This window comes from Callionymus lyra, chromosome 10 (assembly GCF_982586985.1).
Source record: "Callionymus lyra chromosome 10, fCalLyr1.hap1.1, whole genome shotgun sequence".
Classification (NCBI taxonomy): Eukaryota; Metazoa; Chordata; class Actinopteri; order Syngnathiformes; family Callionymidae; genus Callionymus; species Callionymus lyra.
In genome coordinates this window covers 2,981,388-3,000,000 of record NC_141827.1, presented here as the reverse complement: position 1 = coordinate 3,000,000, position 18,613 = coordinate 2,981,388, and positions in this window count along the sequence as shown.

Sequence of the window (18,613 nt, the reverse complement as noted above, 5' to 3'; positions counted from 1 at the left end):
CATTAGTGAACATTAGACATTAGTGAACATTAGACATTAGTGAACATTAGACATTAATGAACATTAGACATTAGTGAACATTAAACATTAGTGAACATTAGACATTAGTGAACATTAGACATTAGTGAACATTAGACATTAATGAACATTAGACATTAGTGAACATTAGACATTAGTGAACATTAGACATTAATGAACATTAGACATTAGTGAACATTAGACATTAATGAACATTAGACATTAATGAACATTAGACATTAGTGAACATTAGACATTAATGAACATTAGACATTAGTGAACATTAGACATTAATGAACATTAGACATTAGTGAACATTAGACATTAATGAACATTAGACATTAGTGAACATTAGACATTAGTGAACATTAGACATTAATGAACATTAGACATTAATGAACATTAGACATTAGTGAACATTAGACATTAGTGAACATTAGACAGTAATGAACATTAGACATTAGTGAACATTAGACATTAATGAACATTAGACATTAGTGAACATTAGACATTAATGAACATTAGACATTAGTGAACATTAGACATTAGTGAACATTAGACATTAATGAACATTAGACATTAATGAACATTAGACATTAGTGAACATTAGACATTAGTGAACATTAGACATTAATGAACATTAGACATTAGTGAACATTAGACATTAGTGAACATTAGACATTAATGAACATTAGACATTAGTGAACATTAGACATTAGTGAACATTAGACATTAATGAACATTAGACATTAGTGAACATTAAACATTAGTGAACATTAGACATTAGTGAACATTAGACATTAGTGAACATTAGACATTAATGAACATTAGACATTAGTGAACATTAGACATTAGTGAACATTAGACATTAGTGAACATTAAACATTAGTGAACATTAAACATTAGTGAACATTAGACATTAGTGAACATTAGACATTAATGAACATTAGACATTAGTGAACATTAGACATTAATGAACATTAGACATTAGTGAACATTAAACATTAGTGAACATTAGACATTAGTGAACATTAGACATTAGTGAACATTAGACATTAGTGAACATTAGACATTAATGAACATTAGACATTAGTGAACATTAGACATTAGTGAACATTAGACATTAGTGAACATTAAACATTAGTGAACATTAAACATTAGTGAACATTAGACATTAGTGAACATTAGACATTAATGAACATTAGACATTAGTGAACATTAGACATTAATGAACATTAGACATTAGTGAACATTAAACATTAGTGAACATTAAACATTAGTGAACATTAGACATTAGTGAACATTAGACATTAGTGAACATTAAACATTAGTGAACATTAGACATTAGAGAACATTAGACATTAGTGAACATTAGACATTAGTGAACATTAGACATTAGTGAACATTAAACATTAGTGAACATTAGACATTAGTGAACATTAGACATTAGAGAACATTAAACATTAGTGAACATTAAACATTAGTGAACATTAAACATTAGTGAACATTAGACATTAGTGAACATTAGACATTAATGAACATTAGACATTAGTGAACATTAAACATTAGTGAACATTATACATTAGTGAACATTAGACATTAGTGAACATTAAACATTAGTGAACATTAGACATTAGTGAACATTAGACATTAGAGAACATTAAACATTAGTGAACATTAAACATTAGTGAACATTAAACATTAGTGAACATTAGACATTAGTGAACATTAGACATTAGAGAACATTAAACATTAGTGAACATTAAACATTAGTGAACATTAAACATTAGTGAACATTAGACATTAGTGAACATTAGACATTAATGAACATTAGACATCAGTGAACATTAGTGAACATTAGACATTAGTGAACATTAGACATTAGTGAACATTAGACACTAGTGAACATTAAACATTAGTGAACATTAGACATTAGTGAACATTAAACATTAGTGAACATTAGACATTAGAGAACATTAGACATTAGTGAACATTAGACATTAATGAACATTAGACATTAGTGAACATTTAACATTAGTGAACATTAGACATTAGTGAACATTATACATTAGTGAACATTAAACATTAGTGAACATTAAACATTAGAGAACATTAGACATTAGTGAACATTAGACATTAGAGAACATTAAACATTAGTGAACATTAAACATTAGTGAACATTAAACATTAGTGAACATTAGACATTAGTGAACATTAAACATTAGTGAACATTAGACATTAGTGAACATTAGACATTAATGAACATTAGACATCAGTGAACATTAGTGAACATTAGACATTAGTGAACATTAGACATTAGTGAACATTAGACACTAGTGAACATTAAACATTAGTGAACATTAGACATTAGTGAACATTAAACATTAGTGAACATTAGACATTAGAGAACATTAGACATTAGTGAACATTAGACATTAATGAACATTAGACATTAGTGAACATTTAACATTAGTGAACATTAGACATTAGTGAACATTATACATTAGTGAACATTAAACATTAGTGAACATTAAACATTAGAGAACATTAGACATTAGTGAACATTAAACATTAGTGAACATTAGACATTAGAGAACATTAGACATTAGTGAACATTAGACATTAGTGAACATTAGACATTAATGAACATTAGACATTAGTGAACATTAGACATTAGTGAACATTAGACATTAATGAACATTAGACATTAGTGAACATTAAACATTAGTGAACATTAGACATTAGTGAACATTAGACATTAGTGAACATTAGACATTAATGAACATTAGACATTAGTGAACATTAGACATTAGTGAACATTAGACATTAGTGAACATTAGACATTAGTGAACATTAAACATTAGTGAACATTAAACATTAGTGAACATTAGACATTAGTGAACATTAGACATTAATGAACATTAGACATTAGTGAACATTAGACATTAATGAACATTAGACATTAGTGAACATTAAACATTAGTGAACATTAGACATTAGTGAACATTAGACATTAGTGAACATTAGACATTAGTGAACATTAAACATTAGTGAACATTAGACATTAGTGAACATTAGACATTAGTGCACATTAAACATTAGTGAACATTAGACATTAGTGAACATTAGACACTAGTGAACATTAAACATTAGTGAACATTAGACATTAGTGAACATTAAACATTAGTGAACATTAGACATTAGTGAACATTAGACATTAGTGAACATTAAACATTAGTGAACATTAGACATTAGAGAACATTAGACATTAGTGAACATTAGACATTAGTGAACATTAGACATTAGTGAACATTAAACATTAGTGAACATTAGACATTAGTGAACATTAGACATTAGAGAACATTAAACATTAGTGAACATTAAACATTAGTGAACATTAAACATTAGTGAACATTAGACATTAGTGAACATTAGACATTAATGAACATTAGACATTAGTGAACATTAAACATCAGTGAACATTAGACATTAGAGAACATTAAACATTAGTGAACATTAGACATTAGAGAACATTAAACATTAGTGAACATTAGACATTAGTGAACATTAGACATTAGTGAACATTAAACATTAGTGAACATTAGACATTAGAGAACATTAGACATTAGTGAACATTAGACATTAGTGAACATTAAACATTAGTGAACATTAGTGAACATTAGAGAACATTAGAAATTAGCAACTAAAAGAGTCAGAAGGAGTGAAACTGTAGGAAAAATCTCTGAATGTAGACCCAATGTTGACAATTATAATTGGAGGAAAATCACAGACATGGCAAAAGAAAGAACAAAACCAAGCAAAATAAAACGAAAAGAGTGTAGTCGGTGTGGTCGGAAGAACAAACACTCATGGAAAGACTGTCCAGCAAGAGAAGTAAAGTGCCGGAAATGTCAAAAGAAAATAAATTTTAACTAGTTTCTGGCAGTAGTGACGCTGCAGGGTCACGTGAAGTGACAGGAAACCACAATGATGACGCCTTTGAGGATAGTGTGTTCTGGGAGAAACTGAGACAGAGAGGTCAGAGCCCTGGGTTCAAAACACCAACTCAAATGGGGAAAATATAGAATTCAAACTTGACACAGGGGCAGATGTCACATCTATTCCAGAGAAAATGTATAGACCAGGCAGGGATTGCAGGCTGAGAAAGCATAGAATGAAACTACTAGGGCGAGGCAGTTACCCACTGAAAGTAAAGGGATGCTTTGGGGCAAAGCTAGTAGCAAAAGGACGCAGCACAGTACCAGTGTCTACCTTGTACCAGGTCTAGTACAGCCACAGGGAGCTGTACCTGTAGACCTGTCTGACATGTTCAGGTATCGTCGGATTCCCAGAGCAGATAATAAGCCCCCCAGAACATGAATGGACCTCACACCCCTCAATACAGCAGTAAAGAGGGAATGTCATATTCTCCTGTCAGTGGACCAAACATTAGCAATGATGAACGATGCTAAAGTTTGCACAAAGCTCGATGCTCAACCCAGAGTCAAGGTCCCTCACAACATTCATCACACCTTCATGAAGGTTCCAGTTCAAAAGACTTCCATTTGGAAGGAGGATGTCACAGATGCTGGAGGACTGTCAAGCAGATGATGTTCTTGTCGATGGCAGAGACTGGAGCACGACAAGAGACTTCACTGTGTTCTCAAAAAGTTCCCGGAGGTTGGACTCACTCTTAATGAGAAATGTTGGAGTTTTCCAAAAGTGAAATTTCCAACTTTGTAGGACACAAAGTTTCTGCTCACGGCATCAAGGGTGACCCAAATAAGGTAAAAGCAATACAAAGACAACCACAACCCCAGTCTGTGGAGAATGTACCGTCTCATGGGTATTGCTAACTATTTAGCCAAGTTTGTTCCACAGTTAGCCACCGTTACCACACCTTTAGAAGAACTGAAGAGAGAAAGAAACGAGTGGATTTGGGCAGAGGTACAGGAAAAGGCTTTCCAGACTCAAAAACAGATACTTCGCTCGTCTGAAGTGTTTGCTCAATACTCAGCGGACACAAGAGAAGCAGCAGACGCATCACCATATGGTTTTGGAGCTGGACTTACACAGAGACAGTCTGATGGTTCGTGGCGACCTGTAACATACATCTCCAGAGGACCCAGTGACACAGAGAAGCTCTATGAGCACATAGAGAAGGAGGCGCTCGCAGTCAGGTGGGCGTGTGAAAGACTTTCTTCTTATCTAATGGGACTTAGGTTCACCTTCCTTGGCAGAACGTTGGCATGAATCTGTTTGAGTGGTTCAGAAACAGTTCATTCTGATCGTTGATCACTTCTCCAGATTTATGGAGATAGCTGACCTGAAACATACGTCAGCAGAGTTCACTGTAAAAGCAGTGAAAGAAGCTTTTGCGAGACATGGAACTGCAGAGACTGGTAACAGATAACGGGCCGCGGTTTTCTTCGGAATAGTTCAAGCAATTTCTAACAGACTACAAATTCAAGCATGTTACGAGCAGCCTCAGGTACCCCCAAGCCAGCGGTGAGGCCGAGCTGCTCGTACCATAACGGGTTCTCGCCAGAACAACTGCTTATGGGAGGAAACCTGTGCACCTTCTGACCTAAAAACACAGTCAAACTTTTTCCTGAGTGGCCAGACTTAAATTCATTTCGTAAAAAGGATAACCAGGGGAGACGTGAGCAGGCAAAACACTACAACCTGAGACATGTTGCCAGACAAGAACTGATGACAGGCCAGAAAGTGTGGATTACATCAGATTGAACCACTGGAGTAGTTGTTAGACCTACTGAGGCTCTCAGATCTTATGTGGTAGAAACTGAAAGAGGTTTCCTCGGGAGGAATAGAAGTCACCTGAGACCAACCGGGACTGTGACTCAGTCTGGTCTGGTGGTGAGACCTCCAGAAAGAAAAGTGTCATTGTTCATGATGCCAGTGTTTAATATAGTATTATGTAGCAGAGGTTAATATCTGCAGGCTGTGCAAGTTCAAAGAAAAGATATATATATATATTAGAAATGCTCCTGTTATTTAGTGCAGTACATTTATGTTAATTTGTGTTGTTTAAGTACTTTAAGAAGGAACATGAGTTTAGTTAAAAGGAAGAGGTGCAGTGGTAGACTACATTACCCACAATGCCTTGCTCCGGGGTCAGAGTAATAGTACTTTTTGTGTGCCGAATGAAGGCTGCTTGGATCTGAGTCTACCGAGTCTCGACAAGTCATTATACAATTCCAGAAAACTTTGATCTCTTGTGAACATCAAACTGTACAAACTCTCTCTGTTCTTTGACTTTAAGTATGTTTTTTATATTTAATCTTTGACGATATAAACCAAGTCTCTTGTTTTGAATCGTCTCCTAAGAAGTGAATCATTCTCTGAGCATATTTAAGTGTGTGAGTGACTCATGGTTCCTCCAGGATCCAAAAGCCTCTCAGCAACGAGAGATTCTGATTCAGAAGGACTTTAACAACCATCAGATCATCCGGTTGAGAAGAAGCAGGTTCAGAAACGATTGAATCCTTCTTTAATTCCTCGTCACTGAACCGAGAATAATCGTGTTCTTGAGTCACCAAGTAAACAGGCACGAGTCATGTTGGCGAGAGAGTCACATGATGACGGGGAACATGTCTGAAACAAAAGTTTCCAACTTCAAACTCATGGACCTTCAGAAGACTTTAGATTGAACTTTGATTTTCAACTCGAGTTCTAACCTGAACTGATCTTTGAAGCTCTTCTTTGAGTAATGAAGACAAAAAACCTTCACTTGTTTCAGCAGCTTCTTGTCTTCAAGACGTGTTGACCGGGTTGACCAGGTGTGCAACACTTCCTGTGTCAAATGGTGTCAGAAGTAGGATGATTTACTGCTGAGTAGCAACGGATGATGACATCCTGAAGATGAGATCTTTGAGGAGCTTGTGATGGAAGGTACTGAAGGTTTCACGAAGAGATGCTGCATGTGCTACATGATGGATGAAGTCGTGGATTCAGTGGCTTCTTGTCCTGGACCATGGCACTAACGCTGAGGTAGGATTGTCGGAAAAGACAAAATTGTACTTTGATCTTCATTCATGCGTCAACACAACCGTGGTTCCATTTGTGGGATGTATTTTATTTATTATTTTAACTTTGATAGCAGCCGTCCAGTGCTTTGTGCGTCACCTCTGTAGAGCAACACATCATCAGCATAGAGACAAACATTAGCATACTAAAGTGTTGTGAAAATAAATCCATAAATGTGTCGACATCATCAGGGGTTACACACCTGAGACGACTAACACAGTAGGTGGATGATTGACAACAATTAACAATACAACTTTCAAACTTGTCCAGGGTGTCCCCTGCCTCTTGCCCTGAGCAGCTGGGATAGGTTGGATCCTAACAAATAGTGGTTTCAGCATTTACCAGTTTTTCACATGCGTAGTCGAGGGTTGTAACCGCTGTGTAACCGGTGACACGCAATTGCACTATATAACCACTAGAAGGTTCTAGGTTCTGTCTCCCATTAGAACACCTTTGAATCCCATCACAACAAAGCCCTTCAAGTAGAAATAACCATTTATTCTTCTAGACTTCAAATACTAAATTATAGTCAATATAACAGATCACATCACACAACTTTGTTTACTGTGTTTTAATGACTTAATACTTTCATTTTCTACAAAAATAAACATTACTTTTATGAGCCATATTTTTACTTGACCTTGAACTGTGACACCACGGTCTGAACCGATGACCAAAACACAGACGCCTCATTGGTCAACAGCAGCTCCTAGTCGCATGTTACAGAGAGAATCAAATGTTTCAACGTTTGTGATTCGATGTCCATGTAACTGTCGACACCTGAACCACTCATCGACCCACAATGACAAATCAGTGGAAATAAATGGACATTTGATGATTGAAACGGCTCAAATATCAGCTGATGTTCCTCGACCCGTCGTCGCTTCCTTCATCAGAGTCATCGACTCATGGTGTCACCTGTTGAGTCTTCGTTCAAGGGATGTCAGAGTCGAGAGAGAGAGTCGTAGCTGGAGGATAGAGCACGAGCTGTCAGTCATCAGGTCCCTGTGAAGAACCTGCCTCGGCGTAAAACCGGCTCCACGGGGAGCAGCGGTGTCGGGGCCTCGTGGCGAGACACACTTCAGCGACGCTAATGAAGGCAGAAATGTTCCTGATGCTCCCGGGATGTTGCTCAACACACACATTCATAACCAGAGTTACTGTAGTCCTGAGAACATCCTCGTCCATCACCTCCCATTACTGCGGATCCCCGAGGACGCCCAGGGATCCAGCGCCGGCTCACACTAATGTGGTCGTCTTACTCTTTCATTGACCACGGCTGTTTACCCCCCCGGCTTTCCTGGAACTCCACAAGCTCTGGTCCAACTTCCTTTTGTCCAACAGAGACACGTTCAGATAAACTGTGATGGTCGTAACGACTGATCTGTTTCCTGTTATTCAGGTTCTTCCAGGAAGAAATGTGACGTCTGTCAGACAGAAGTCCCACTGAAGAGTCAGAACCTGAATCCTCTTTGCCCTTTGGCTCAGCTCAGTTTGAAGCTGATCCTACAATAAAGCATGTTTTGGATACGATGCAGGACTGTCTCGTGTTTTCTTAACTGAGCTCAATGAAGGATTCCAACCGTCCTGACCTGGATTCACTCTTTCTCCGGAGCTGTCTGCGTCTAATAGAAGCTGATAATGAGGACGAGCGAGAGCTGGAGTCAGAACGGCGTCTTTAACACCGAGGGCTAATGAGCAAAGTGTTTTTCGAGAGACGATGCCAGACCCGTGGGCAGATGATAAACATTTGTTGCTCCGGCAGATTTGTGTGTCTGAAAATAGACAGAAACCAGCATTTCAAGACAGTAGATGTTGCAGTTTTACTACGACTTTCTGAACACGTGGCTTTATTTTGACTTCATGGCTGTTGAAGTTTTATATAATGTGTCTTATCGTGACTCGAAGTCACCGTCGGTTTTGACTGTTATAGTTTAAATGATACCTTTATTTGAAACATGTTATAACATGGTAAAAACCTTAAAGAGAAAAATATATATATATATTTTCTACTCATGTCGACTGTGTTTCATAAAGTATTCATTTCACAGAGTAATCTGTGTGTTAGAGGTAGAAATATATGTTTAAAGATACAACATCCAAACACCTCCAAACTGCTCGTCTGTAACGTCCCTCTTGGATTGAAGCCCCAAATGAAAAGAATTCATCAGAAATAAATTAAATAAGTCTATATTTTAAGTTGTTGTTAACATCCACTACCAAAAATCTTAAAATATGGATTTATTTCTGAAACGACTCTTACTTGACCTTTCATAACACCCCTGTTCTTTATTCATAGTTTCACGAACATGTTAATAAATGGCGTCTAAATCCATGGACACGTCCTTCCACGTCACAAACTCCTCGGGGGAAATAACAATGACCTATAAAAAAAAGCCCAAACAAACATGGCCGCCGTGGGTGGTCGCTGCTCCAGGTCTGAATATGAATTCTGTCATGAACCCCCAGTGTTTCTCTCCAGAGGTGGCTCCACTGATGGACCTGAAGGCGAGAGAACATGGAACTCCTGCTTTGACAGGCAAGACCTCCTGCTGGCTCTGACTGTTCATGGGGGGACATTAGAAGCTGTTGTTACGTTAGTCACTGTTTGTGACGTTGGTTCTTATCATGGTCATGGTTTGAATCCATCGTCCAGAGCACAAGCACCAGCTGTAATGACATTGATTGATTCACTGTGCAGTAATCTTTACCCATGAACATGTCATGGACACACCATTGACATGTCATGAACATATCATGGACACGTCATGGACATGTCATGAACACATCATGGACACCTCATGAATATGTCATGGACATATCATGAACACATCATGAACATGTCATGAACACATCATGAACACATCATGAACATGTCATGAACACATCATGGACACGTCATGAACATGTCATGAACATATCATGAACACATCATGAACATGTCATGGACATGTCATGGACACATCATGAACATGTCATGAACATGTCATGGACACATCATGAACATGTTATGAACATGTCATGGACACGTCATGAACATGTCATGAACACATCATGGACACGTCATGAACATGTCATGAACATATCATGAACACATCATGAACATGTCATGAACATATCATGAACACATCATGAACATGTCATGAACATGTCATGGACACATCATGAACATGTTATGAACATGTCATGGACACGTCATGAACATGTCATGAACACATCATGGACACGTCATGAACACATCATGGACACGTCATGAACATGTCATGGACACATCATGGACTTATTATGAACATGTCCTGAACATATCATGGACACATCATTAACATGTCATTAACATATCATGGACACATCATGAACATGTCATGGACACATCATGAACATGTCATGAACATATCATGAACACATCATGAACATGTCATGAACATGTCATGGACACATCATGAACATGTTATGAACATGTCATGGACACGTCATGAACATGTCATGAACACATCATGGACACGTCATGAACACATCATGGACACGTCATGAACATGTCATGGACATATCATGGACACATCATGAACATGTCATGAACATATCATGGACACATCATGAACATGTCATGAACATATCATGGACACATCATGAACATGTCATGGACACATCATGAACATGTCATGAACATATCATGGACACATCATGAACATGTCATGGACACATCATGAACATGTCATGAACATATCATGGACACATCATGAACATGTCATGAACATGTCATGAACATGTCATGGACACATCATGAACATGTCATGAACATATCATGGGCACGTCATGAACATGTCATGGACACATCACGGACACGTCATGAACATATAATGGACACATCATGAGCATGTCATGAACATATCATTGACACATCAAGAACATGTCAAGAACACATCATGGACACGTAAAGAAAACATCATGGAGATGTCAAGAACATGTCATGAACATATCATGGACACATCATGAGCATGTCATGAACATATCATTGACACATCAAGAACATGTCAAGAACACATCATGGACACGTAAAGAAAACATGTCATGGACACGTCATGGACACGTCATGGACATGTCATGAACTAACTCATTGATATACTTTCAACGCTCAGGACCAGAGGAGAGAAATCTTTTCAGGCTGTTGCTCCTAAGCTTTGGAACGATCTTCTCTCTCTTTGACTTGATGATCTACTGACTCCTTTAAGAAACATCTTAAGACGTTTCTATTTGTTCAGGCTTTTCCTTGAATTTCTGGAACTCCTGTGTTGTTCTCGGTGTTGTCTTGATCTTTGAAGTATGTACTGTTTTGAGTATTGTTTTGATTGTTAAAGCGCTTTGTGACCCTGGTCTGGAAAAGCGCTATATAAATAAATATTACTTACTTACTTACTTACTTACATCATGAGCATGTCATGAACATATCATTGACACATCAAGAACATGTCAAGAACACATCATGGACACGTAAAGAAAACATCATGGAGATGTCAAGAACATGTCATGAACATATCATGGACACATCATGAACATGTCATGAACATATCATGGGCACGTCATAAACATGTCATGGACACGTCATGGACACGTCATGGACATGTCATGAAAACGTCATGAACATGTCATGGACACGTCATGAACATGTCATGAACTAACTCATTGATATACTTTCAAGATCATCTTGTCAGTGAAGATATTTCAAGTCATTCTGTCTCAGTAACTTCAACACGAGGAACACAATCATTTCTCCGACTGTAACAAGCAAACATTGAAGTTAGTTCTTGTCGACAGGTTTATGAATCTGCTGAAAACATGTAGAAACACAGACAATGTTCTCATAAAAAACACCTTTTATTAAAAAACTCATTTTCACAGCCGCGTCTGTGAAGAGAAACTGATCCTGAATAAAAATCTCCTTCATGTGACGACGTGATACATCAACGACTGCTTCAAACCCAGTTACTCTCGTATAAATACATTTAAAACCTTGTGATTCTAACAATAATCAGAGTATTTCTCAGGAAGAAGTGAAAACCGATCCAGAACAAACCAAGAAGTCCAGCTGTGAGAAGACCAAGAGTCAGATCTGGTTCGTCCATCACGATCAACACAAGAGGAACAAACAAGTTTGAATAAAGAAAACATAGAAAACAAGAATCTCTCTAAACTTCCACGAACCAAAGCATCCAGTGAAACACGGAATGAAACAGGAAACAAAAGGAAACAACAATGTTCCTGGAACCAGAAAGTAAAACATGAAAACACATCATAAAAAATCCACTAAACCAACAACAGAAATCATCCAGGGAAGGAAACAAAAAACAAACAGACGCAGGAGCATCAGAGTTTGATGTCTGGAGAAATAAAAGTGTTTTAAAGGTAAAAGATAATAATAAGTATACGGAAGAGAAGATGCGAAAAGTGAAACTGAGGAAAGAAAAAGAAAATTGTGTTGAATTAAATGAGTAAATGTTTGTATGTACAAGGATAATAATCATAATAATGCCGTATGTTTGTGTATATCAATGTATTCAGAAGCTTATCTGCTGAGTATATACATATATCATGTAGTATAATATAGTCATATAGTATGTTTGTCATAAATTGTAGTTCCATTATTACTTAAATACAGTGGCGGGCCGTGGATTTCACACATAGACCTTCAGTGGTGCAGGTTTGAATGATCCACCTCTCAAGAACTACTTTAAGGTTCTTTATACACCACAGGGATCTGAGCGTGAACTGTTATAAAATACTTGAACAGTTATAAAAATGCTTTTAAGACGTTTATCATCAAATGAACATCAGTGCATTATATCAAAATATCACTCCCACTACAGTCTGTGTGGTTTCCATGGCCACGACACAAACACTGTTCGACGCGACCAGGACGTTGCGTCGCCAACTCGAATCTGATTGGTTAACACAATCCTTCGGCTGATTTCAACGGACAAGAGCCTTCTCTGAAGCGACTGAAGGCCTCGGGTAACACGTGACCGGCTGCTCAAATATGATTGGATGAAGCTCTCACATGATCGTACAATCCTGGAAGCAACAAGAGGAAAGAAAAGACTATGAGGAATAATTGAATACATATTTATTAAAAATAAACCATTTTTTATTTAAATAAATAAATGTATTTTCTGATTATGTTTAGGCCACTGCTTCAATATTATGTTTTCCTCTAACTATCTGTGTCAAAATATCCAAATTTGACAATTTGCTACAAACTGAAGAAAAGTATTTTTACTTCTTAGTACTTCTTGATTGACTCGTGATATTCTCCCGTACTTCCTGTTCATATCTTGTTATTCTTTAAACTTCAGCCTCAAACATTAAATATTAATTTATTGAAGTATTTATCGATCAATTCTTCATGTGGAGCTTCAATAACAGACGTTACAGTCGAGCAGTTTGAAGGTGTTTAGATGTTTTTAAGTGTCTTTTTGGACGAAGACTCCATGAACAACATGCTTCAAACATGTGTCAAACATGTCGTTCATGAAGAATCCGTGATCATCAGTTTCATCCTCGAACACATGAGCTTCACCAGCAGCTGGAAGTTCTTTTCAAGCAGACTCGAGGCTTCATTGACTGAGGAGACGAGCAGCCAAAAGTCACGAGTGAACATCTGCCCAGAGATTCTCGTGCAAGTATTTGATTTTCTGCCGGGATTGTTTCCTCCGCAGACTCTTGCTCCGTGGCTGGTTGCCATGGCGACAGCAGGCGGTGGAAAACACAGCTGAAAGTATGAATAAATGAACAAAATGAATCTCCTGCTATGGGGAGAATCTCAGCAACATCCTGCACGAGGGAGTGAACAGAACGCGTGACGAACGACAGAAGAAAGACTTGATTTACAGTCACTGTTGAACAAAAGTCATGTTTTGAAACTTCCAGCAACACATGTGAGATAATGAACTATTTATGAGCCTCGAGTCGTTACTGATGATCACCTGAGGAACTATCATGCATTATAAATACTTATAATAGATCGTTTTTCATTATAGTGGAAAATAGTTTGATTATAGTTGAAAATTGTTTGATTATAGTTGAAAATTGTTTGATTATAGTTTAAATTGTTTGATTATAGTTGAAAATTGTTTGATTATAGTTTAAATTGTTTGATTATAGTTTAAATTGTTTGATTATTGTTGAAAATTGTTTGATTATAGTTGAAAATTGTTTGATTATAGTTTAAATTGTTTGATTATAGTTTAAATTGTTTGATTATAGTTGAAAATTGTTTGATTATAGTTTAAATTGTTTGATTATAGTTGAAAATTGTTTGATTATAGTTTAAATTGTTTGATTATAGTTGAAAATTGTTTGATTATAGTTTAAATTGTTTGATTATAGTTGAAAATTGTTTGATTATAGTTGAAAATTGTTTGATTATAGTTTAAATTGTTTGATTATAGTTGAAAATTGTTTGATTATAGTTTAAATTGTTTGATTATAGTTGAAAATTGTTTGATTATAGTTTAAATTGTTTGATTATACTTGAAAATTGTTTGATTATAGTTGAAAATTCTTTGATTATAGTTTAAATTGTTTGATTATAGTTTAAATTGTTTGATTATAGTTGAAAATTGTTTGATTATAGTTTAAATTGTTTGATTATAGTTGAAAAATGTTTGATTATAGTTGAAAATTGTTTGATTATAGTTGAAAATTGTTTGATTATAGTTGAAAATTGTTTGATTATAGTTTAAATTGTTTGATTATAGTTTAAATTGTTTGATTATAGTTAAACAAAATCCTTTAACTACATTAGAAACGATATATAATTTCTCAGTTCACGTCATTTTCTGCTTTGATGTTTTATTATTTATTATCCACAGACGAAGATGAAGTTCTGATGCAAGATAGTTTCAGATGAAGGAGAATAAAAACGTCTTCATGTTCTCAATAGAATAAGGAATTGAAACGTCTCAGGTTTGATATGATGAATTGATAATCTTTTGACTCGTTTTCACTATTCACAGAGAGTGAGAGAGAGAGAGAGAGAGAGAGAGATTAGAACACATATATTTTATTATATCGACAGTTTGATGTTATACACGACGCTGAGAAGTCTTTAAAAATGTTGGTTAACTATGAAGCCACAACACTTTTACTCGTAGGAAGATTTAAACACTGTATAATAAAAAAAATAACGATGAGGTCAACAGCAGCTCAGCTTCATACGCTTGTTTCTATTGATGCACTTTAACCCCTGTCAGGGTGACCCGAAGGCCCAGAAACGAATGTGTTTGTGGTATCCCTTGTGTTGTCCCTAGGTCAAGGTTAACCAAAGGCCCAGAAACAATTGTGTTTGTGGTATCCCTTGTGCTGTCTCTGGGTCAAGGTGAACGACGTCAGCAACATATGTATTTATTGAAGCCAGTTTAAGGATATGACAACTTGACTTAAAGGTGACCTTTGACCCAGAGACAACACAAGTGTTAATGATGGTTCAAATTTCCATCTGGATCCACTAATTATTTGAAGATTTGCCCAAAACAAAAAACCACAAGAACTGAACTTAAAAAATCAAACACAAAACTTTATTTTCAGTGGTTTACATATTTCAGTAAAATTTAAGAAAAAAAAGAAAAAAAGTTTGTGGCCCTTGACTTGTGTTTGACATTTTATTTAAAACAAAAGTTTTATTTTGTTTATACATATCCTTTTTAAATATTCACTCATGTTTTATTAAGTTCACTCTGAGCTACTTTCCTTACTCGATCTAATGAAAGACTGGACAAGAGTTTGCAATTACAGACACTCTCTTGTACTGGGGCCCCGGGGACGACCGGCCCCAACTCCCACTCACCTTTAATGTTGAAGAGACACAACTGCATTATTCAGCTTCTCTTGAGGAGGTGAAGGTGCAGCAGTCAGATGAGAGGATGATGAGGAGGACAGAAGTGTTGTGTGGACAGAAGTGTTGTGAGGACAGAAGTGTTGTGAGGACAGAAGTGTTGTGTGGACAGAAGTGTTGTGAGGACAGGAGTGTTGTGAGGACAGAAGTGTTGTGTGGACAGAAGTGTTGTGAGGACAGAAGTGTTGTGTGGACAGAAGTGTTGTGAGGACAGAAGTGTTGTGTGGACAGAAGTGTTGTGAGGACAGAAGTGTTGTGTGGACAGAAGTGTTGTGAGGACAGGAGTGTTGTGAGGACAGAAGTGTTGTGTGGACAGAAGTGTTGTGAGGACAGGAGTGTTGTGAGGACAGGAGTGTTGTGAGGACAGAAGTGTTGTGAGGACAGAAGTGTTGTGTGGACAGAAGTGTTGTGAGGACAGCAGTGTTGTGAGGACAGAAGTGTTGTGAGGACAGAAGTGTTGTGTGGACAGAAGTGTTGTGAGGACAGAAGTGTTGTGAGGACAGGAGTGTTGTGAGGACAGAAGTGTTGTGAGGACAGAAGTGTTGTGAGGACAGAAGTGTTGTGAGGACAGAAGTGTTGTGAGGACAGAAGTGTTGTGAGGACAGAAGTGTTGTGGTGAGGACAGGAGTGTTGTGAGGACAGAAGTGTTGTGTGGACAGAAGTGTTGTGAGGACAGAAGTGTTGTGAGGACAGAAGTGTTGTGAGGACAGAAGTGTTGTGGTGAGGACAGAAGTGTTGTGAGGACAGAAGTGTTGTGAGGACAGAAGTGTTGTGGTGAGGACAGAAGTGTTGTGAGGACAGGAGTGTTGTGTGGACAGAAGTGTTGTGTGGACAGAAGTGTTGTGTGGACAGAAGTGTTGTGAGGACAGATGTGTTGTGGTGAGGACAGAAGTGTTGTGAGGACAGAAGTGTTGTGAGGACAGGAGTGTTGTGTGGACAGAAGTGTTGTGTGGACAGAAGTGTTGTGTGGACAGAAGTGTTGTGAGGACAGAAGTCTTGTGAGGACAGAAGTGTTGTGAGGACAGAAGTGTTGTGAGGACAGAAGTGTTGTGTGGACAGAAGTGTTGTGAGGACAGAAGTGTTGTGTGGACAGAAGTGTTGTGAGGACAGAAGTGTTGTGTGGACAGAAGTGTTGTGAGGACAGAAGTGTTGTGTGGACAGAAGTGTTGTGAGGACAGGAGTGTTGTGAGGACAGAAGTGTTGTGTGGACAGAAGTGTTGTGAGGACAGGAGTGTTGTGAGGACAGGAGTGTTGTGAGGACAGAAGTGTTGTGAGGACAGAAGTGTTGTGAGGACAGAAGTGTTGTGAGGACAGCAGTGTTGTGAGGACAGAAGTGTTGTGTGGACAGAAGTGTTGTGTGGACAGAAGTGTTGTGAGGACAGAAGTGTTGTGAGGACAGGAGTGTTGTGAGGACAGAAGTGTTGTGAGGACAGAAGTGTTGTGAGGACAGAAGTGTTGTGTGGACAGAAGTGTTGTGAGGACAGGAGTGTTGTGAGGACAGGAGTGTTGTGAGGACAGAAGTGTTGTGAGGACAGAAGTGTTGTGTGGACAGAAGTGTTGTGAGGACAGCAGTGTTGTGAGGACAGAAGTGTTGTGAGGACAGAAGTGTTGTGTGGACAGAAGTGTTGTGAGGACAGAAGTGTTGTGAGGACAGGAGTGTTGTGAGGACAGAAGTGTTGTGAGGACAGAAGTGTTGTGAGGACAGAAGTGTTGTGGTGAGGACAGAAGTGTTGTGAGGACAGAAGTGTTGTGAGGACAGAAGTGTTGTGTGGACAGAAGTGTTGTGAGGACAGAAGTGTTGTGTGGACAGAAGTGTTGTGAGGACAGAAGTGTTGTGTGGACAGAAGTGTTGTGAGGACAGAAGTGTTGTGTGGACAGAAGTGTTGTGAGGACAGGAGTGTTGTGAGGACAGAAGTGTTGTGTGGACAGAAGTGTTGTGAGGACAGGAGTGTTGTGAGGACAGGAGTGTTGTGAGGACAGAAGTGTTGTGAGGACAGAAGTGTTGTGTGGACAGAAGTGTTGTGAGGACAGCAGTGTTGTGAGGACAGAAGTGTTGTGAGGACAGAAGTGTTGTGTGGACAGAAGTGTTGTGAGGACAGAAGTGTTGTGAGGACAGGAGTGTTGTGAGGACAGAAGTGTTGTGAGGACAGAAGTGTTGTGAGGACAGAAGTGTTGTGAGGACAGAAGTGTTGTGAGGACAGAAGTGTTGTGAGGACAGAAGTGTTGTGAGGACAGAAGTGTTGTGAGGACAGAAGTGTTGTGAGGACAGAAGTGTTGTGGTGAGGACAGGAGTGTTGTGAGGACAGAAGTGTTGTGTGGACAGAAGTGTTGTGAGGACAGAAGTGTTGTGAGGACAGAAGTGTTGTGAGGACAGATGTGTTGTGGTGAGGACAGAAGTGTTGTGAGGACAGAAGTGTTGTGAGGACAGGAGTGTTGTGTGGACAGAAGTGTTGTGTGGACAGAAGTGTTGTGTGGACAGAAGTGTTGTGAGGACAGAAGTCTTGTGAGGACAGAAGTGTTGTGAGGACAGAAGTGTTGTGAGGACAGAAGTGTTGTGAGGACAGAAGTGTTGTGTGGACAGAAGTGTTGTGAGGACAGAAGTGTTGTGAGGACAGAAGTGTTGTGAGGACAGAAGTGTTGTGAGGACAGAAGTGTTGTGAG